The 22847-nt window shown below is 36.7% G+C and overlaps 1 protein-coding gene across 10 annotated transcripts in view; it reads right to left on the minus strand.

Annotated features, from left to right (window-relative positions):
* SPTBN1 (spectrin beta, non-erythrocytic 1) overlaps positions 1–22847 on the minus strand; it is a 270174-nt gene that overhangs the window by 207499 nt on the left and 39828 nt on the right. For 2 of the 10 annotated variants that reach the window (XM_072635557.1, XM_072635558.1), the window contains exon 2: positions 11403–11470. The exons of the other annotated variants lie outside the window; for them this stretch is intronic. The gene's annotated coding sequence lies outside the window, so the exon portion shown is untranslated. The remainder of the gene's footprint in view (positions 1–11402; positions 11471–22847) is intronic. 10 annotated transcript variants of the gene reach the window in all.

Below are 22847 nucleotides of genomic sequence, written 5' to 3' on the forward strand. Positions count from 1 at the left end.
TGCACATTTTCACAATCCACTTTACAAAAGGATTGTTCACTTAAAAAAAAAAGAATTACTTCAAACAGTAAGCCCTTGTATTTCACTAAGAAGAGGATTTCATTTACATTCAACATTCAGAACACATCTGCTATATAAAGGTACAACTGTATAGAGAATTCATAGGGTAATAGATTGTGAGAGCTAGAAGGAACCCTGGAGATCATCCTCTAGTCCAACCCCCTCATTATACAAATAGGCAAATTTAGGCATAGAGGCAATAACTTGCCCAAGTCACACAATTGTGTGATATGACATCAGGGACTTTTATCATCAACATCGAATTTTGAGAATACTTTCTATTTGAGATTTAGAGAGTTGAATGATTCTGAAACCTCAGATGCCTATTGATATTGTGATACAACCTTTTATTACAGACCCAAAGTTCTATAACACATGGGCATATAGTTATCGTCTAAGGTTAATTACTGAGAGGACAACAACAAGGCTCACCAAGGCTAGCTCCATCTAGCTCAAAAGAGACAGGCTCATCTCCATTATGTTAAAGAAGACTTGGGGAAAGCTGTTGCTTTAGTTGTGGATCGGTATATAAAAAATAACCCATTTCTTCAAGCTGAAGAATTAGAACACAGCATGGTGATGGTGAAAAAGAACTGGTTTTCAAGTTAGAAAACTTAGATTGGAGACCTTGGCTCTGATATTTCTTAGCTGTGTAACCTTGGATAGGTCACTTCATTCCTTTAGGCTTCAGATTTCTCATCTGCAAATAGAGTTTGGAATGGAAGAGATTGGACTGTATTTCTCTGGTTCCCTTTATCTCTGATATTTCTTGATTCCAAATGATTCTCATATTCATGTAAATTTTTGTTTATCTTGCCTTGGACCTTGCAAGAAAATATTTTACAGTGAGCTCCTCCCCATGTATCTATTGAACAATAAATTGGATGCTTCCTTTAGGATGTGGGTGGCAAAAGCTATGAAAGGTCTTGTTGTTTTTTATTCTTGATTATGCGGTTACATTCAAAGACTAAAATAGCCCAATATTATAAACTTTCTTTTCTAAACATCCTTATATGACATTTCTCCTCCAACAATAAAAGAAACTGTTACAAGCTTTACTTTTAACTTTATAAACAGCAAATACTCCAGGGACAAGTTTTTTTTTGTGTGTTTTCATGTTTTACTTTGCTTTTCTTTAACAGAATAAATTAAAATCAGTCTCTACCCCCTCCTAAACAGTAAAAATAACTTTTATGGAAAATGAAGCAAATTTAAAAAAAACAATCAGTATGAAAAACAATGAAAACTAATGGCTTTCTAAATATTATTTCTTATTACTCCTCTATACACTGCTCCCCATTCCAAGTCAAAGTGATCTGTTTCTCCTCCCTACAAATGTCATCCCTTCTCATGCTCTCACACTTTTGTAAAGGAGTCCCTCTGGTTTGAACTACATTGTCTCTATTCCTACTTTGTAGAACTGTTAGCATCCTTCAAAGCTCATTTAGGTATACTCTACAAAAGATGTTCCCTTACCTCTAGCCTTTCACCATCCAGTTATTAGCAATCTGTCCCCTCTTGAAATTACTTTGCATATTATACATTGTATCTACATGTATTCATATTGTATCCCCTTAAGAGAACATAAGTTCCCTAAAGGCAGAGTCAGTCTGTTTGTCTGTCTGTCTCTCTCCTTCTGACTTTCCCACTACTCAGCATAGTACCTTAAATACATATCCAGTAGTCTCTTAATGGTTGATGAAACTCACTGAATTACATTACACAGAATTTTGAAGTAACATTCTTTTTTACACTTATCATGGCAAACACAAGTCTAATACAGAACAAACTGATTTATAGCATAACCTAGAATAAATATCTATACCAAAGGAAAAAAAATCTTTTTAAATATCTATACCAAAGGAAAAAAAAAACAGGGCAATTAAATTGAGCAACCAACTATGTATTATGTGGCTACAGAGTACAAGGTGATGAACTATGACCCCATGTCACTTTACAATTTTAGTTACATATGGAAATCACGGGGGCAGCTAGGTGGCACAGTGGAGAGAGTGCTGAGCCTGGAGTCAGAAAAGCTCATCTTTCTGAGTTCAAATCTGGCCTCAGACACTTTACTAGCTCTGTGACCCTGGGCAAATTACTTAACCCTTTTTACCTCAGTTTCTCATCTATAAAATGAACTGGAGAAGGAAATGGCAAACTATTCCAAGATCTGCCAAGAAAACTTCAAATGGGGTCACAGAGTCACATTACTGAACAATAAATGGAAGTCATGAGTAAGTATAGATCACAGTATATATATATACATATATCATACTGTTACAAACTGTGGCAAACAGAGACGAACTCTCTTGACAAACCCCATACTACCAAGTGATGCACAGTGATGCACTGGTGAAATTTACCCAAGTAAAGGTACATTGTTTTGCCTTTCCCCCCACCAAAGTATCACATATCTTACAATTTAGATAATCATCATTTTAACTTTTCTGGGCTTCTGTTTATTCACCTAAAATGAAGGGATTTTACTAGATCTACCAAGGTTCTTTCTACTTCTACCATTTCACGATTCTGTATTCTAAAATTCATTTTTAAAATGATGTAAATAAACAACAACAAAAAAGGCAATCTATATGACTCTGCATCCATGAACTTTTTTAGATGTGAATTAAAATGCTGTGCCCTGCACTCTGTGAAGGTTAAGTGTATAGGGAAAAAAAAGTCCACTAGCTGATGGTTTAATTTATAAGTCTTATCTAATTGGACAGAGTTAAATGCTTAAATACCATCCACTATTAAATGCATGGCTGTCTTCACAGTTAAAAGCAATCCCTTGATTTCACCTCCATTTATAAAGGATACCAATTTTAATGTAATAAACTAACTCAAGACAGGCCTAACACTGTTAAAGGTCTTCAGTGGCCCACATGGGAGTCTCTCACTCATTAATAATCACAGGGGACCCAAACATCATTCCCAGACTGTTCTCTATTACATGAAATTTCAGTTCTGTCAGTGTTGCTGCCAAAATGTCAGTCTTGGACTATGTTTAGCGTTTCATTGCCTCATTCTTTGTGAAGTTGCAAAAGACACTTTCATGTGCCCTACTAGAGTAGCACAACAATACCATACTTTAAATGTAGAAATTCAGTGAAATTGACCCATACACATAGACTAAAACTAGTCTCTTAAATGTGTCCAGAAGAATTTTTTTTTCTGTATCTGTCCAAAGAGGATTAATGTCACCTAATCTGCCTATTTCAAAAGTTGGTTATGAGGATTTAAAGAAAAAAGAAGATATTATAGAATTTGAAAAAAAATAATGCACTATAGAAATATATAAAACTCTGACATGCACATAATTTTTTTTAAAAAACCTACAAAATAAAGTGTTCCATTGATAGAGAATTTAGGGAGGAGTTTTGGATTTGGGGGAGAAGGTGAATTTTCACAGCAGGATAAATGGCAAGCGGCTTTTTATTCAGACCTTTAGCAAAGGAGGAATGCCTCTAAGAAATTCATTTGCAACTGCCTGTTAAATAAAGATGGGGTCATATTTATATAGGCATAAAGACAGCCTTCCCCATAATTTTCTCATAATCACATCTGGCTTTGCTTCATAACATTTGTATTTATTTTGAATGTGAAATATTTACTTTTAAATAATTCATTTCCCCTTGTAAATGTACTAATCTCTAGGCTGTCTCATGTTACTGAATATTATCCAGAAATCTAAATCTGGAGACATAACCTGCCTCTAAATGGCAGTTCAAACTATTTCCACTGCTTGAGTTAACATTTGAGTGACAAACTATAACAATACTAGACATGGACTGGTATTTTCCAAAATGAATCCAAAATCTGAACCTTTTCAAATCAATAGGAAACTGAACTTGAGAGACTTGTCAAGGAAGAGCCATTACCTTTCAGGAACAATTGCTTCATCTCAAAGGGTTGAAAAGCTCTTATGACTTGTTAAAACCTCATCATCTTGAAAAATAAAAACATCCAAAAGCTGAGTGATATTAGTCATGACCATCATTAAAAACCTGGTACCAAGCCAGTGAAAGTAAAATTGGCATCATTTTGGATTTCCAGAAGATTCAGATAAAATTTTTTCCTGGTTTTTACAACATCACTGACTTTTTATATTAAGGAAGAGAAAAAACATTTCTTATTATTACTGGAAAATCTATATCTGTGTGATAGTAAAAAGAATACAAGAATTATGATAATGATATGATGCACTTATATAGGCCCTTTCTACAAAGTCAAAGCCTACCCTAAACAACTCTTCCCAAGATAAGCAATGTGTATGTGGTCTTTTATATGAAGGAAAATAAAGATGTTTCTATCCCTCAGGCAGTAATGCTATGTGTAACCTGATTTGTTTCTTCCTGAAGTGGGGACTTATTGCTTGCAACGAGATAGCCACACTTACTTTCTCAATCTCTTTTGTGACTAACAACATATACATATAAAAAAACAGCTTGTTTGTGGGATGGGTTTTGTGTAGGATGCAGTGTGTGTGTGTGTGTGTGTGTGTGTGTGTGTGTGTGTGTGTGTGTGTGTGTGTGTGTGTGTGTGTAGATAAATGGCCCATGCTGGAATCAATCTTTGATTTAATTAGTACTGTGCTTTATGTAACCTTCTAAGTTACTATAATTGCTCAGATATCCATATTACAGAAAACATATTTATACAGACTCTGTCCTCCCCTCACCATACTCCCATTCTACCCTGCCTATTTTATAGAAAAAGTAAATAAATGCACAGAGTGATTGAGAATTTTGAGGCCATGTCATGGAAAACTTGAGATTAGAATTTGCCTGGCTTCTTCTTCAACCTTAACAAGAAAATAGTTGGTTTCAACTCTTGTTATTAAGCAGTCAGGCTCTCAATCAGGTTTCACAGCGAAGGAAATGTGCATCTCTTTTTGTGTGTGTTGTTTCAGCATTTTTTTTTAAAGTTAATTTATTTATAGTTTTCAACACTCACTTCCATTTTCAATTTGATATAGGCTCTATATACATTCCTATTAAACATATTTTCACATTAGTAATGTTGTACAGAAGAATTAGAAAGAATGAGAGGAACTGTGAAAAAGAAAAAAAAATGAAACAAAACAAAACAAAACAAAGTAGTCTTGCTTCACTCTGTATTCAGTCTCCATACTTTTTCCTCTGGAAGTGGATGGCATTTTCCATCATGAGTCCTTTGGAATTGTTTTAGGTCCTTTTAGCATATTATTTTTAAAACAAAGTCAAAAAATTCTAACATTTGTGCAATAGAATCAATTCAATCTGAAATTTTAAATTATTTTTGGAGGGATTAAAAAAGTTCCTTAGGTAAAAAGGAATGCACATTCTTATAACTGAGTATTTCTAAAGTTTTATTCATTAAGTACAAGATGAAAGACATCTATCCTACTCAAAATGTGCTAATATACCAACATCCTCTTTTCCAAAATGGCTAAAAGACAACAACAATATGGACTTTGTTTTCCTTACCCCCAAATCTTTCAAAGTGTTAAGATGCTTCCTGTGTAAAAACTGAGTATTATGATGATGACAAAGAATGAAGTGGAGGGTATGGAAGTTGAATGCACTTCCAAAGAACAAATCTCTTTCATGGTTGTAGTTGGGAGTGAAAATCAGAGGCTTATCCTTCACTTCTTGAATTCTGAGTAGAATATGAATCAACTCAAAGTTGTCCTTTGTGCCATTAAAAGTCAAAGGTCAAACCAGATGAACAGAAAATTATGGAAGGTTTTTTAATCACATTAACTACAAAGTATAGGGAAATAGCTGTTCATGATCAGCCATTTTTCAATTATATGTGATCTTAGGGAATATGGAGAATAGATGTAAATTTCCCCAGTAGGTATATATTTAATTATAAATCATAAATTATAAATATAGTACAAATTATAAATCTCTATTTATAAACGTGGGCAGCGTGGAATCATGAAAACTCATCTTCATGAGTTCAAATTCGGCCTCAGACGCTTACTAGCTGTATGACCCATGGCAAGCCACTTAACCTTCCTTGCCTCAGTTCCACATCTGTAAAATGAGTTAAAGAAGGAAATGGCAAACCACTCCAGGATTTTTGCCAAGAAAACCCCAAATAACTAAACAATTTATAAATGTACTATTATGTACATGGAATGGGAGACTGGACTATTGGGCCCCATTGTTATAAGCATTCTCAGAATACTTGGCTGATGCTAGTAGATTATAAACAATATTCTCAGGATTTAGCACAATGTCTGGCACATTATCAGGCACTTAATAAACTACGGAATGAGCGAATGCAGTTCTTACATGGGTTTTGGAAAATGTATAGACATTCTGTAGCTGGTACCTGTTCACTAACTACAAGGTGAAGAGGAGCCTCTTTGATTGCCTAAGGAGCGGTAATTGGGTTTCATTCAAAAGGCAGTAGTCAACAAGGTCCTATCCTTTGGTCTGTCTTTTTCCTGTCTGGAATGCTCAAGTGAGGAGATAAGGATTAAGATGTTAATGGAGACAGAAACCTTGAACTTCTATCTCCCCACCAAGGCCATCACTATGTGACGCATGAACACATACACAGCTCTACTGTTGTTGCTTCTATCTCTACTGTGTCTGCTCTTGAAAAGGAAGATGGAGATGGCTATGATGTTATGAGCTTTGAAAGGTCAAGGAAGTGAGCCATAAGGAGGTCCAGGACCAAGTCTATGCAGAGTTTTGTGATCAACCAGTACAACAAGAAGACCCTGAGCACTAACCTTTGGGGCCCAGTTCAGTAATGGCAGAGATTTCAATTCATCTATCCATCAGCCATGCCTCATTTGGAAGTGAACATGGCGGAGGAAACGCAATGTAAAAACTGTGTTAAGTCAGGGCTGATTCTTCTCCTGAAACTTAGGTGGTATTGAGGAGAGTATTCCCACCCCTCAGATGTTTGGGGGTAAGGGAAAGTGTTTATACTTATTTCCTTGCTATAAATTGGAAGCAAACACCTCCTTGTAAAAGCTAATTGATGATAATTGGTTAAATGAACCTGAGACATTAATTATTGGAGGATACCAGTTTATCTGTGTATGTGGGGAACATTCTAAAAGGGTTCAAATCAAAAACATTAAAGATGTCTCAACCCCTCATGGGTATCCCTAGTACTCTGAGGGGTGATCCTCACTCTAGATAAGTGAGTTCAATATATTGCTACTTATGTTATAACGCTTATAGAAAATGCACATATATTTTTAAAAGCATGAAATTAAGATGAACTAATATTTCATCCCAGGGTCAACAGAGAGCCAGTGGAACTTTCTGATAGCAAAAGAACATGATCAGATATTCGCTTTGGGAAAATCACTTTGGCAGCTATATGGAGGACAGATCAGAGAAAGGAAAGACTTGAGACAGGGAGACCAATGAGCAAGCTACTGTATACGAGAGGGGATAGGGATATGAGGTAGGGTGGTGGCTGCGTTGAATAGAGAGGACACTGATACACTGATGGAAGAGATGCAGAGACAGACAGTACAACACTGGGCAAAAGCTGGCCATTACTACCTTTCCAGGCTTGTTAGGCCTTACACTTTCCTTCCTTCCTTCCCCCCTCCCATAAGCTTTTTGACCTTGTAATGTTTGCTTCTTGGCTGCTCAACAAAAAAGACATTCCATCTCCTCACTAAGTGATTCCTGTGCCTACAATGCTCCCTCTCATCTCTGCCTCCTGGCTTTTCTGACATTTTTAAAGTTCAAATTAAAATCCCTCCTTTAGAAAGCCCTTCTCAATCCCACCTTGATTCTAGCATCTTCTCTTTGTTATTTCCATTTTATTCTTAATGGATTTTGCTTGCACATTGTTGCATACAAGTTATCTTCCAGGTTAGACTGTGATCTCCCTGACAGCAGGAACTATTTGCCTTTCTTGGAATTTCCAGCACTTTGCACAGTGCCTGTGCATACATACAAAACATACAATTAATAAAAGTTTACTGACAGGTGTAAGGGTGAGTATGGAGGTTAAAAAACCTGCATGTCCAGTAAGAAGTCAGTGCCTGCTGCAGAAAAAGGGAAGATCATGAGAGGAGAAGCTTGGAAGTAAAAGATAATGCAGTACATCTGCAATACATAATGCAAATCATCCATATCTATTCTTCCTATCTGAATCCCTCTACCCTGCACAAAAGGGCTCTTACTCATTTGCAACTAGCCAAGAGCTATAGCCTGTACTCTGAAGGGCCCTGTCAAAACCACAAGGTGAACTGGGGGACAGGTGGTGGGTATGTTTGGGTGAGGGTGGAGGCAGAATGTTCCCAATGGCACCTGCCAAGCTGCCATTGTGGATACTGAGGTAGTACTTGTATTATAACTATCTGAGGGCTAGATTCCTGATCCAGAAGGAAGGAAATTAGGAAATTGTATAGTGAAAAGAGGGATGGAGTACTGGAAGTATTGAGGGATAACAGTGGGTATGGTTGTTACAGACACTAAGTAGGATGTAACCCATCTTCTCACTTTCTTATTGGTTGATCGGGTATCCTCTTAGATCAGATAACAGTCTCTTGGAGCCAAATCACTGTCCCTACCTTGTGTAAGACCTGGTGCTACATGCTAAGGATATAAAGATAAATAAGGCACAATCTTTGCTCTCAAAGAGCTAACAGTATAATTGGAGGAGGAAGAATGAGGAGAACCAGATACGTTCACAAATAACTAGAATACAAGGCATAGCAGAAGGTGGGAAGTATATGTCCAAACCAGTAGAGTGCTATGCAAAATCAGAATGGGAAAAGATAATTTTCTTTGCAGAGGAAAGTGTTTGGGAGTGGAGATACAGGTCATGGAAGATTTTATGGGAAAGTGGCATCTAAGTTGGCCCTTCAAAGAAGGGAGGGAAATCAACATATATAGATTGGGGAGAAGGATAAAGGAGAAAAGTCCATTTCAGATATGAAGGAACCAGTGCCAGTAGAGGCACAGAGATGAAAACTAGCAGGACAAGAAAAGAGCATGATTGAATATACAGCTCTGACTGAAATAAAGAAGAGAGTGTATTGTTGATATATTTTTACATAATGGGAAGATCTTCCCCATCCATTAATAGGTGCATCTGACCTGCTTGAGTCACAAGGAAGCCTGAGTCACATGAGTCTGTGGTGGAAGGGGCTTGCCAAACAGGTGGAGCAGGGCTGAGAGGAAGTTAGACACAGCAGTTAGAGCTGAGGGAGAGAGAAGAAGCAGGAAGTGAGCTGTGAATGTTTGTGGGAAGGCAGGGAAATGCAGGGGGAAGGCTTGGGGAATGGTGGTGCCCCCTGCATTGTTATTATGTGTAGATTTCTTTGTTGCTATGATGGATTCGACTTTCTGGTGTTTAAATAAATGTTTTGGTTCTGTCTTCTATGTAGAGAATCTTGTTATATTTTGCAATTCAGAATTACAGTGCTGTGAATATCGCTTGGGGCTACAGATAGGAAGGAGAGTAACTGAAATAAGGCTAGACAAGAGAGCTTAGAGTTAGACTGAAGAGGGTCTTAAATGCCAGTATAAGGAAGAAAAGTCCTGAAGGTTTTCTAATAGAGAGGGGAGAAAAACTAAGGGATTTAGAAGACCAGTGAACTAAAGCCAACACCCAAATGATTAAGAATTAACTGTATTTTATATTTTACTAGACTTACTATTTTTTAAAAAACCAAAACTTCATTAATTCATAACATCTAACTAAATGCACATTGAAAAGTCAGAAGTCACATGGATACCAACTCTGTAAGAATTACAGAGGCAAATTCCCATGGCAACAAATTCTTTATAACAATAGACCAAAACTGGCAGTAATCCTTAGCTGAACAATCATACTCTCAAATGTTAATTAATAGATTAAGGTCAACTTGGAGGGAAATCTCTAAAGGTATGCAGCAAGGTTTCTTCCAGGATCTGGTTCCTGATAAACATTCTTATCAAAATTATTTGAAGACACAGAAGGCATGCATATCAAGACTAGAGATAAACATAAAACTCGGAGGATAGCAAGTACATGGAATGATAGGTTTAAACAAGCTAGAATATTGGGATAAAATTCAAAAGGCATAAATTTTAGTACCTATAATTAGATTTTAAAAAATAAATCAGTGTACAAGTGGTAGGTGACAGTTAGCCTAACAACAATGCATGAAAAAAATAAACAGAATTCTAGCTGATTTTAAGTTCAATATAAGTATGAGGCAGACAGTAAAGGCTGCATTAGTAAAAGTATTAGTACTTAGGACAAGGAAGATAAAAGGTTTGTTTATCTCCACATTGGTCAAACCACAACAGGAATTTAATATTTAGTTCTGGGTGTCATTTTAAGAAAATTATTGACAAACTAGAAAGCAAAAGATGGCAACTAGGGCAGTGAAGGTCTCATAACTACTATACCACATCAGAAATGGTTGTTTATCCTACAGAACAAATGATATAGGAGGTATACCAAGGCAACAAGGTACAGGCACTGTGATACAGGGACACAAAGAAAGACAAAAAAATCCATTGTCCCCAATAAGGTCACAGTCTATTTGGCGAGGGGACTCTGGGGGGAACATAAGATACAAGTAACTATGTTCAAATGAGCTATCATTGGAGATAATCTCAGAGATGAGACACTAATACTAACAAATACTGGGAATGACATTTTTCAGAAGCCATACTGAATATCTTCAAAAAACAAAACGGAGATCAACTGTGTGAAAATTAAGTCAAATAATAAAAAGCCTTCTAACAATTAGAGTGTTCAACATTTGATCTTGGGAAGATTACATATCCTCTCTGAGTCTCTTGAATGAAGAACCCAATGGGAATTTCTCAACTTCAAACTGAATCTCTTAACCGTACATTACAACACACTGTCTCCAATTTGTAAAGAAGTATCAGAAAGTATGTTGGTTTGGACTCAGAAGCCTTGAGTTCAAATCCCAGTTCTGTCTGTCACTTGCTACTTGTGTGATTTTGGGCAATTCACTTAACCTTCCTGGGTATCCATCAGTTTTCTTATTTATGATCTATTAAGTTTTTTTCTATTTCTAAGTTTATGATTCTATTCCTTTTCCCCCAACATTGGACTGCTTTATGTAAAGAAAATCTTCTTTGCAAAAAATAAATAATGAAGAGTTGCCTTAACTACAGAAATACTTTGTATAAATGCTTGTAAACTTCCCTCGATTACTTAAAATGTTCTCACAGCATAGGTGAAAATATGTTTCATATATATCTACGAAAATATCTAAGAAAAATAATGCTTTCTTTAGAAAAATCAAACAGTTTCCCTCTTAAGAAGGCACCAATCACAATCATTTGTTTATTGGGGAAAAAACATTTTACATAGGTAATGCTGGCTAATGTTTGTGTTACCTTTGGTGTCATCTAGAGTAAGTCATTCAGTGTCTTTGGTTCTCTCCAAGTGGGGATCCTCTTGTTACCTATATAAACAGATTGTTGAAAACTTTGGGTTTGATCTTGAGGCATTACATTAAAATGGAAAATGTTTTGGTTTCTACTGGCTCTGGCTCAACCATATGCACTGCATGTGTACATTCTATAAAGCTCTATCAATCAACAGCTAACATTTTTATAGAGCTTAGGGCACTTTACATGCATTACCTCATTTGATCTTCACAACAACCCTGACAAGTGAGGTAGCAAAAATACAGATGATGAAACTGAAATTTAGACAAGGTTATGACTTGTCCAAGGTAATGCAACTAGTAAATGTCAGGTCCAGATGTTGAATGTAGAGCTTTAGACTCATAATCCATCAATCTTTTCTCTTTACCATGCTGCCTGACAAGTGGTCGTTGAGCCTTTTTGTTTGAAAGCTATCTGGGGTTAGGAATCCAGGAATAAAAAGTAAAAAGTACCTTCATGATTCTTAACATTACCTGAGTTTTAAAACAGGAGTTAAGCTCATATAGTGAATCTGAGCTAGACATTATTCACACCACAGAGGTAGAAATAAAAAATAAGGAGAGCATTCCTTTGTTCCATCAAGATCTCTCAGGTCTGAGACTTCAGGCAGCTTCCAAATCATTTCTAGATAAGTAAAGATTCCCTTACTTTCCCCAGACTAGTTTTGGCCCTAGTGGAATGGGGGAGGGGTTAAAGGACTATTTCATTTTTTTCTTTGCACCCTCAGCATACAAAGTTCAGTGCCAGGCACAAAGTAGGCACTTAATAAATTCTTGCTTCAGTGCTTGATTGATTGGGCGCCTGTTAGTCGATAGACAAGTTGCCAAAAAAAAAAAAATCAAGGGGTTAATAAAAACCCCTCCTGAATCAGTAACCTTGCACTGGAAGCCTGTTACTAGCTGTGTGACTTTGGGCAAATTCTTTCACTTCTCTGGGTCTATTTTTTCAACTGTGAAACACAAAGGGGTTCAACTAAATGACCTCTGAGGTTGTTCCTAGTCTAGGGTCTTAATAGGGGCTTTACATTTCTCAGTCATATTGAATGGATTCATGTCTATCTGAGTTTGTTTCTCAAGACTTTAAAGAACTGTACAAGAAAGGTAAAGAAGTTATTTTTTAAACAATTATCTTAGAAGGCAGATCTTTTCTTTGATCCTTTCATCTCAGAGGTTATTGACCCCTTTTGTGTCATGTACTCCTAGGGTGATCTAGCTAAACCCTACCGACCTCTTCTCCAAATAACGTTTTTAAATTAGTGAAGGAAATGCAGAATTCTAATTTCATTAGAGGTTAATGAAAATTTAAAAGAAAATATTTTTCCTATCCATGCTCATGGACTTGCTGAAATCTATCCTCCAAACCCATGCAAGCAACCCAGAATCACTGAATCTCAGAGCTGGAAAGGATCTCAGATTCCACCTAGTCTAACCTCTATCTGAATAAGAATCTACTCCTGTACGGTAGGTAGCAAATGGCCATTTGGTCTTTGCTTGAAGATCTCCAGTGAGAGAGAATTCACAGTATCTCTAGGTAACTTATTCCCCTTCTGGATCACTCCTAAATTTTGTTATCCATTTCCCTTACAGAGGTCACATTTGCTCTCTGGGGCCAACTAAAACATATCAAATCTCTTTTCCAAATACTTGAAGACAATTATGATGTCCCTTTCACCCCTCCCCCAAGTCTTCTCTTCTTAAGAATGAGCATCTCCAGTTCCATCAACCAATCCTCACGTGGCATGATCTGTGCATTCTGACTGCTCTCCTCAGGATATTGTCCACATTAGCAATGTCCTTCCTAAAATGCACATGACACACACAAAATAAGCTCAAGATAGATATTTTAAGTGAGGGGAAGAAGGCATTAGTAGTCGGGGAATCAGGAAGGCATTCCTGTAGAAGTCGGTGTTTGAGCTGGGTCTTGAAGGAAATTAGGGGGTAAATGAGACTAGAGTGGATGTTTTAAGCACTGGGGATGGCTAATGGAAAGGCACAGTGAAGAGTGATGGAGTGTAATGTAAGAAAAAAAGCAAGAAATATATATATACATATATATAAAGAAAATGAGGCAAGCAAGGTAGGTTGGGGCCAGGTTGTGAAGCGTTTTAAAAACCAAAGAGAAGTTTGTATTTTATCTTAGAGGCAGTAGAGAGCCACAGAAATTTATTGAATAATGGTGTGACATGGTTAGACCTTCACTTAAAACCATTCTAGCAACACTTTAGTGTTCTGACATGTCTACTGCACTGCTGAAAATCCATGAGTCATCTGGAATATGTTAAAAAGATATACTTTAAGGTCACTAACTTCCAATGAAAACAAGAAAGAAGGTAAATCTAAAGAGAAGCAGATCGATTGTTAGTGACAAAAATCCCTATTCCGTGACAGATGCACAAAGTGCTTACAAGCCCAGTTCTCTGGGTATAAAGGTACAGCTACATGTGAGCAAAGAGCCTATTCACACTGGGTTTTCCAGTGCCCAATATAAATGAAAAGGAGACTGTTTACTTAAAAATAAGTTGAAATGCTGGCTGGCTTCCCACAAGATCTTTGTCTCCATCTCCTATTGCAGTGAGCAAGGAAATCAAGTAACATATCAGAATGGAGACACCTGTTCTGGGGACAAGTGAGAATGGATGAACAAGGGCCAAACATGCCTTTTTAATGAGTTCAATAAAACAAGTTGCACAAGACAAAGAGATTTTTAAAAAAACAACACAAGGGTTCCTGCATTTATGTCCAAGAATGTACCTTCACATCAAGATCTTTCAGAAGAGAGGACCCCAGAGTGATTACTGCCCTAAGGCAGATATCAAGGCTAGAAAGAGTGTTGAGACTACAGAGATCTAGTTTAGTTTGTTCAAGCATAGCACCCTCTCAACACTTGTTAAGAGCGGACCCGAACAATGCTGCCCGACCCTCCCTAAGCAGGAATGTTAAGCCTGCAACCACCCACATACTCTAGAGACTCTAGATGACTCCTAATTCAGTTGTCATTTGGCCTAAGCAAAGAACTGTGACAGAAGTATCATCTTTCTTTTCCAGTGAGGAAGATTTTTCTTAGCACCTTTTTGTTTTGTTATCATTCAACTTCACGCTAATCAGCTACATACAGAATCCAATAGGAAAAATAGGCAGGAATTCACTAACACACAGGCACATGTACACACTGACATATATTCCAGCTGCAAAAAACATATTCTCAAAAGGTAGATATTCATTTCATCTTCCTCTGCAAAAAGGGCAAGTGGCATGTATCTCCCATCTCTACTGTCGCCTCCTGGTGCCAAAAATAGACAACTATGTCAGGAGCAGCCTCTTCAAATGTAAACCAATCCCTCACAGAGGAATATGACAGGTAAAGCTAGACTGATCTGCTAGGTTTGGCCATGCTCAGGGCTCTAAAATTGACACCAGCTGCAGATTACTTTCTACATTCTTAACCTTTCTTTTTTAACTAGCTCCTGACAAGACTAACAAAACTTTCACCATCAGCTTCCAGATGATACTGGTGTAAAACTATTGGGAACAGAGGAAGGAAGAAAAAAAATAAATAAGCACACTCTACCACAGAAAGTCAATTCCTTACAGTTTCTAAAAGACTTCCTTCCCATTCCTGCCCTTCTGTCTCCTCCCACCCCACACTCAAAGCTCTCATCCCATGAGAAGGTAAGAAAGAGAGATCTGGTGTCATTTCCAAGTCAAATGAGTTGTCAAGATAATAATAACTCCACTCTTTGATGGATAGCCTGAAAAGAAAAATATATGCGCAGTGTTTAAAGTTCAGAAAAGAGAAGACTGATGATGGGTATGGGTTTGAAGAGAGGAGGAAGTCGGGGAATGGAGGACAGAGATGGAAATGACCCAAAGATATCTCAAATGAATTTTGTGTTCTTAAATTGAAAATGTTTTTGCTATCAAATATATCTGTAGTTATGTATACTATATAATTTCAGAGACCAAAAAAACAACTTAATCCAGAAATTCTACTGTTCATTAATTCCTTCACATCAAAATTTAAAAAGCACTATTCTGCGCTAACCACTGGGGCTATATATATATTTTTTAAAAAGGTAAGATCCCTGTCCTTCACTGGTTTCCAGTCTAACAGGAAAGATAAGACAGGCACCGAGAGAAAGAAATAGACCTCAAAGGAGAGTGTGACAAAAGAATCAGAATACAAAGTACAGAATGACAATTCAATTCAGCTTCAGAAACATTTGTTAAGTATATACTACCAAAGGATCTCAGGTATTTAATGAATAACTTAACAAATAACTTGCCCAAAGTCACACAGCCAACATGCGCCTGAGCCAAGACTTGAACTCAGATTGTCTTCCTTTGTACTAGGGCATTTTCTTACACATACCATCCTACTTCTCAAAGATGATAAATTGCAGTGATGGGCACTGTTCTACATGGATAGAGGTAGATCATTCTACATCAGCTGCTGACCATCATAGTTAAATGACAAGTCCAGTTGAAAAAGAATTGAAGTGAGCAGGGTACAGAAAGGCAAGATGACGTCTGATTGGGGGTAGGGAGTCTGGATGGCTTCATGGAGTGACTCCATGATGGCACCTTGGGTTGACCTTGGAGAAGTTTTTAACAGGCAATTACTGGAGGAATGAAAAAGGGGCTTAGAAGAAGACTCCAACGGTAACAAAAAGAGGGCACAAAATCACAAGAATGACAAAATACAGGACATTGTTAGGGACCTACAAGCAGTCAAAACTGACCAGAGCATGAAATACAGGAAGGGGAATACTCTCGAATAAAGCTAGGAAGATTAGTGGAGGCTCAAAGTCCCTGAACGGCAGGCTGAACACTTTTAACTTTATGCTTAATAACAAGTCACTGAAACCTTTTGAACAGGGGAGTGAAATAAGAGCTATGCATACAAAAGATTAATGGCACAATTGTGTGTAGGACAGACAGCACTGGAGAGACACATCTGGAAGTAGGAAGATGAATTCCAAGGGTATCTGCTCTAGGGTAGTGGTAATGAAGGACATGGCAGTAGAAACAGAAGGAGACAAAGGAAGAGGGCTTCTGAAGGCAGAATGGAAAGGACTGTGGAGGGCCTGGGTTGAATACAAGGGACAATGCCACTGACATGAACAGGAATAGGGAAGTCAGGAGGAGAAACAAGGTTGTTTCTTCTTGTTGTTCTTTGACGGGGGAGGAGGAGTGTTTGAGTTCACCTTTCCTCCAGCTGAAGTATAAGATACCAACAGCTCCCTACATTCCCACACTGACTGGCCTCCATTGGGATATTTTTATCCTTTTTTCCCTCTGCCTGCATCAACTCAATCAATCAACAAGCATTTGTATTACTTACCTACTACGTGCCAGGCACTGTGCTGAGCATTCGGGATACAGAGACCAAAAAAGAGAAACAGCCTCTGTCCTTAAGCAGTTAACATTCTTTACAGGGTGATTATATATACAAAACACATACATACATATGTATGCATATATACATATATGTATATGTGTATATATGTATGTATGCATGTATATATACATATATGTATGTATGTATAGAGAAAGAGATACGATAACAGGAGGATGTTAGGAGTTGGGGGAAATCAGAAAAGGCTTCATGTAGCTGATGCTTAAGTTAAACTTTGGAGGAAATGAGATATTCAAAGAAATGCTTTCTAGACATAGGGCATAATCTATACAATCTATACAAAAACTCTGAGAGAAGGTTGTATGTGTTTGTGTGTGTGTTAAAAAAAAAGCAAATAGGAGCATTTGTCTAAACTGAAAAGTAATATACAGCAAGATAAGAAAAGCAGACTGGACTCTGGCCATGAAAGACTTTAAACAATTACTAGAGTATGAATTTGACCACATGGGTCACAAGAAGCCTCTGGAGTTTAGACAGTACTGGATTACAAAATTACTTTGGTCACTATGTAGAGAAGATGGATTAAAGAGGGAAGGGGCAGGGAAACCAATTAGGAGTCTGTTGAAATAGTTCATATGAGAGGTGATGAGAAGTTGAATTAAAGTGCTAGATGTGCTAGCAAAAAGGGAAGGGATGGGAGAACTTTTATGGAAGATGTGGCAGCTAATTAGATTTAATAGGTAAAAAAATGAGGAATTGAAGATGATTCTGAGGTTGCAAAGCTGGGTAAGTCTGTAAGTCTGGTTGCTCCCATGTAAAAATATGGAAATCTGGAAGGGAGTAGGTTTGGGGATAAAATTAACACATTCTGTTTTCAACATGTTGGGGATTTTCTATGGGATAACCAGTTCCTATATAGCCTAACAGGTAAAGTTGGTAATATAGAACTGAAGCTCAGGAGACAAGAGTTGGAGATATAGAGCTGTGCCTAGTTTACCTAGACATGATATTTAAATCCAAGGAAGCTGATGAGGTCAAGAAGAGATAGAAGTCTTAAGCCCCATCAAGTGGGGCTATCACTCAAAATGATACAGAATAGTCTCTAAATGGCTTATCTTGTCCTTGAAAGGACCACAACTATATTATAGTGTGAGAAATATGAAAGGTCACTCCCTGTTAGATATGCTCTTCTCATAGTACTCCAGGAGATACTGAGTCAGTGAGTAAATACAGGATCAAGTCACCACTTTCCATTATAGGATTACCATATATCCTAGGGACTAAATTAACTGGGATGGGAAGAAACTCAGGGAAATATCTCTACTTCTGTCAACAGGATGAATAAGATTTTGGAAATATACAGGTTAGAAGCATATCAGGCACTTTGTTGTGAAAGGGAAGTAATAGGTCACAATTCACAAAGAACATGCACTTATGAAGTACTTGTCAGGTGCTGTGCTATGGGCTAGGGATACAAACTAGATGATGAAAGATTGCTGTGATTTTCAGCAGGGTCAGTCTGAACCAAGAAAGAAGAATTCAGGGAAAGCAATCTTTTTCTATGAGAAGTAGTGAGATAAAATGCTCATTAGACTCTAACCTATTACTAAGGCTGCTTACCTTTTAATAAAGAAACTTTATTTTCTAAAAAAAAACTTAACCTCAACTACTGAAAAAAAAAAAACTTCAGCTGCCAAATGAGATAACATACACAACAAATGAAAAACAATGCTTATTTAAATACTTATATTTGATTAGCCAAAACCACAGAAAAAAGGCTGCAAACAAATCCAACCCTATAATGACAATATAACAAAAGTAAAAGCCTAAGAATGCCAGGATGCCCCAAATGATGATGGCTTTTCTCTAAAAGGGAAAGGCAAAGGAATAAAAATTAAAGTAAAATAAAGGTATTTTAGCCTATGTATGCTAAGTTTTCAGTCTGACAGTTATAAGGAAAAAAATGATGCAACTAGATCCGTATAAAAATCTTATAGTTATGCCTTTTTACATATTTCACATAGAAGTCAAACAAGCATCTTTTAAGAATGTGTTGACATCAATTGAACACCTTATTTTTTTCCTGTTCACCCAATAAAAAGATAAAATCAAATCAAATCACATTTACTATTGTATTTGGCAAACAATGTCACATTTTTGAAAAGCATTATGTAAATGTAAGATGCCAAAGGAAGACTGAATGGTATAATAAAGAGGCCATCAGACTGGAAATCAGGAAGCCAGCTTTGTCACCTTGGGAGAGGCACCTAACTCCTCCAGGTCTTAGCTGATTATCTACAAAATTTCATTAGAGAAAAATGATTAACCTGTTTCATGCCCAAAAAAATGAAAATACTACCGACATTAATTTACAGACTATGTCATACCAACCAAATTACTAAGGGCACACATTATATAGATTTGCTCAAAATAAAGTTTATTTGGACTGACAAAAAAGAATCCAAACTATCAAGAGAAATAAAGGGGGAAAATGAAATGAAAAAAAATGTTGGAATAAAAGACGTCTAGCACTTTCAGACCTCAAATCATATTATAAAGCAATAATCAATAAAAACCACTTGGTATTGGTTAAAAAATAGAAAAGTAGACAACCAAATGGGGAAGACGAGAAATATAGTAACTGAACTCAACAGAAAACAATTCTGGGAAAACTACAAAGCTGTCCAACAGAAATTAGACCTAGCATAACATCTAATTTCCTGCAGCACAATAAAATTAAAATGAATGCATGACCTAAGGTTTAAAGGTCATAACCATAAAAAATCAGAAGAGAACCAGAAAAAGTATCTTTGGCACCTACGCCTAGGGGTGAATTCTTAGCCAAATGAGATTGCCATGATTGGAAAAGATTATATATACACACGTATAATTTATATTAAGTGAATCTGAAAAGTCTTTGTGTGAACAAAATTTATGCAACTAGAATAGAAAGAGAAGTGGTTGGCTGGGGGGAAAACTTCGTACCAAATACTACTTTTAAAAAAATGTCATTTCCCAATAGATAAGTAGTTAAAGGATATAAGCAAATAATTCTCAAAAAGAATTACAAACTATTAACAACCCTATGAAAGAATTCTCGGAATCACTAAAACAAGAAATGCAAATCAAAACAATTCTGAGGTTTCACCTTCAATCCAATAACCTGGCATAGATGAGAAACATCACTGCTGGAAAGGTTAAGGAAAGCTAAGTAGATTAAAACAATATTGGTGGAGCTATGAATTTATCTAAGAAATTTGGAATTATAACAAGAAGGTGACTAAAATGTTCATACACTATCACCTACAGATTCCCAGGGAGGGATAATGCCCCAAGGAGATCAATGACAAAAAGAAAGGTCTCCTATACAAGGAGTCGGTGACTGGGTGAGTACTTCCCAGGAGCCTAACCTCAGATCTGGGGATATAAAGGAAGGCCAAAAACAGTCCCTGCCTTTAAGGAGCTGGCATTCAAATGGAGGAAAACAAAGTTACGTAAATAACAAAGTAAATACAAGAAACATACAAGTAAATACAAGAGTAAGTGGTAGATGGTCTCTAGAGGAAAAGCCATAGCTTGAGGGAGAAAGACAAAAGGTACCCATAGAAGGTAGGATTTAAACTGTCTTAAATCAAAATATCTTTAGCAGCACTTTTTGTGCTAGCAAAGAATCAAAAACAAACTAGGTGAAGTCAGTTGAAAAATAACTAAACAGGTTGTGGTAAATGAATATAATGAAATATTACCATATTATAAGAAATTATGATAATAAATAGAGAAAACTAGAAGGATGCATATGAACAGATGCAAAGTGAAACAATAAAAATAATGACAGCAACAACGAAAGTCAAAAGAATTAAACAATTATAACTGAATGTTGTGAAATTATAATGACCAAGCTTGGTCCCAAAGGAAACATGTGAAAAGATAACCTCTTCTATCCAGAGGTGAGGGGCTATAGAACACTACACGTAATGTCAGAGTTTTTCAATGTGTTGATTAGTTTTGCTGAATAACTTTTCCCACCTCTTTAAAAAAAAATCTTTGTTTATTCTATTGCTACAATCATGATTGTTACGCCTGTCAGATCATAAACATCTTTCTCTAGCCACCACTTCCCTACATGTGTTGTCTCCCTCTTACCTTAGAATATAATTCCTTGAGGGTAAGGATCACATACTTCTATTCCCAATCTTCGGCATATTGCACTTAATAAATGCTTTTTATTCATAAAAGATCATTCTCTGGAAAGGGGAGTGGGATAGAGTGGGATAGAATGGAAATGTGGCTGATGTAATAACAAAAGATAGTAATAAAATTTATTTTAGAAAAATTATGGGTTAGAACTGATGATCTCTAAGATGACTTCTAGCTCTAACACGTCTATGACTATCAAATAAAACTACTAAACTAGTTATGTGTTTTATTAATAAATTCTGACATTTCTGATCTACGTATTACTCCAAGCACTTAAACCACATTTTCCAGAACCTCATGGTTAACTTCTTGCCCCCACCTCAAGATTTCTAGGAAATCTTTGAAAAATGTGAAAGAAATCTATAATACTGTACTCAGCATGGTAAGTAAAAGTTTACTAGAATTATTTAAATTAATTTATTACTTTTCTAGACTAAAGCATTTCTGCTCAGAGAAAATGTGCAAACTGACAGTTAATTTATATCCTTGGGAATCTCTCTCTCATCTTAGAATTTCTAGAATTCTTGAACAAGGAATAGTTAGAATTCATTTTTGAGGCAACAGTTCGATAATTAACAGTTTACTTCAACAACAAAAATAATCATTTAAATTTGAACACAGTCTTGAAGAATCATTTTTGCAAAATCATTCAATCTTTTCTTCCTTCAAGGATTCTCCTTTACAATTGCTCAATACTAAACTAATTTTTCTTTTCTTGGGTAGATATTACTGTAATTTGGTCAAGTTAGATCAGTCATGAGGCCCTTGCCTTCATTCAGTCACTGCTTTAAAACTATATCAGGGAGGAATCCTTTCTGGTCTAACCTGGGGTGAGAAGAGCAGGGCACCATTTTTGAGTTTGTGTTCATTCTTCATTGCCAAAGAAGACCATGCCATTAGAGAAATGATGACATGACTTGCACTTGGCTTTGTTTTGAGTGAGGGAAGACTGTGCAGGTCACCAGCCTCACTTCTCCTCCAGTCATCTGAATCCAGTGACCAGATATTCATCAGGATGACTGGAGATGACACAGGATGCACTGGGGGACCTTGAATCCTTTAGGCCAAGGTCTTTGCAGGTACTCACTTTGGGTGAGGCAATGCCCATTCTTTGAACAGGCCTGTTTAAGAAGAAACTGGTAAAGAAAAAATGAACAGGGTTTCTTTTTTTAGAGAAACCCAAAGGCTTTAGACTAAGATAATTCTAAGATGTTTTCTTAAAACTTTTAAAGGAGAAAGGAAGGTTTTGTTTCCACAAAAGCAAAACTATCCATGGCAGAAAATTTTAAATTAGTTCTTCTCCATCACCTCCAGGCTCCATTCCAACATTGAAACTAGGATTAAAGTTCTGGGTTATCATACAATCAAAAAAGTGTTAATGCCACAGAAACTGGACAAAAACTATATAAATATAAATTAACAACTGCCTGATAGTAATCACAGCTGAGATATGATCCATTAACAAGCCTTTCTTAAGTGGCTTTTATGTTCCAGGCTCTGTATAAAATATTAAGAATACAAACACAAAAATACACATAGTGCTTCAAGATTTGTAGAACTTCCCTTACTTTGATCTTCCTATGAGTATTATTATCCCCTCATTTTATAGATGAGGTCACTAAATCTTTGGGAGATGAAACAGCTTGCTCAAAGTCTCCTAACTAGTTAAGTGTCATTTTGAGCCCAATTCTTGATTCGAGGTTCAGCATTTTTAATATCTGCACCATGCTGCCTTCCAGACTCTGAACCAACTTCCTTTCAAAGACAATGTCAATTGGAAACCTTTCTTCCTTTGTGCTCTACGGTCTTCTTTTGGTAAGATGCCAGGAGCAAAGCTTA

This window comes from Notamacropus eugenii, chromosome 1, assembly GCF_028372415.1.
Source record: "Notamacropus eugenii isolate mMacEug1 chromosome 1, mMacEug1.pri_v2, whole genome shotgun sequence".
Classification (NCBI taxonomy): Eukaryota; Metazoa; Chordata; class Mammalia; order Diprotodontia; family Macropodidae; genus Notamacropus; species Notamacropus eugenii.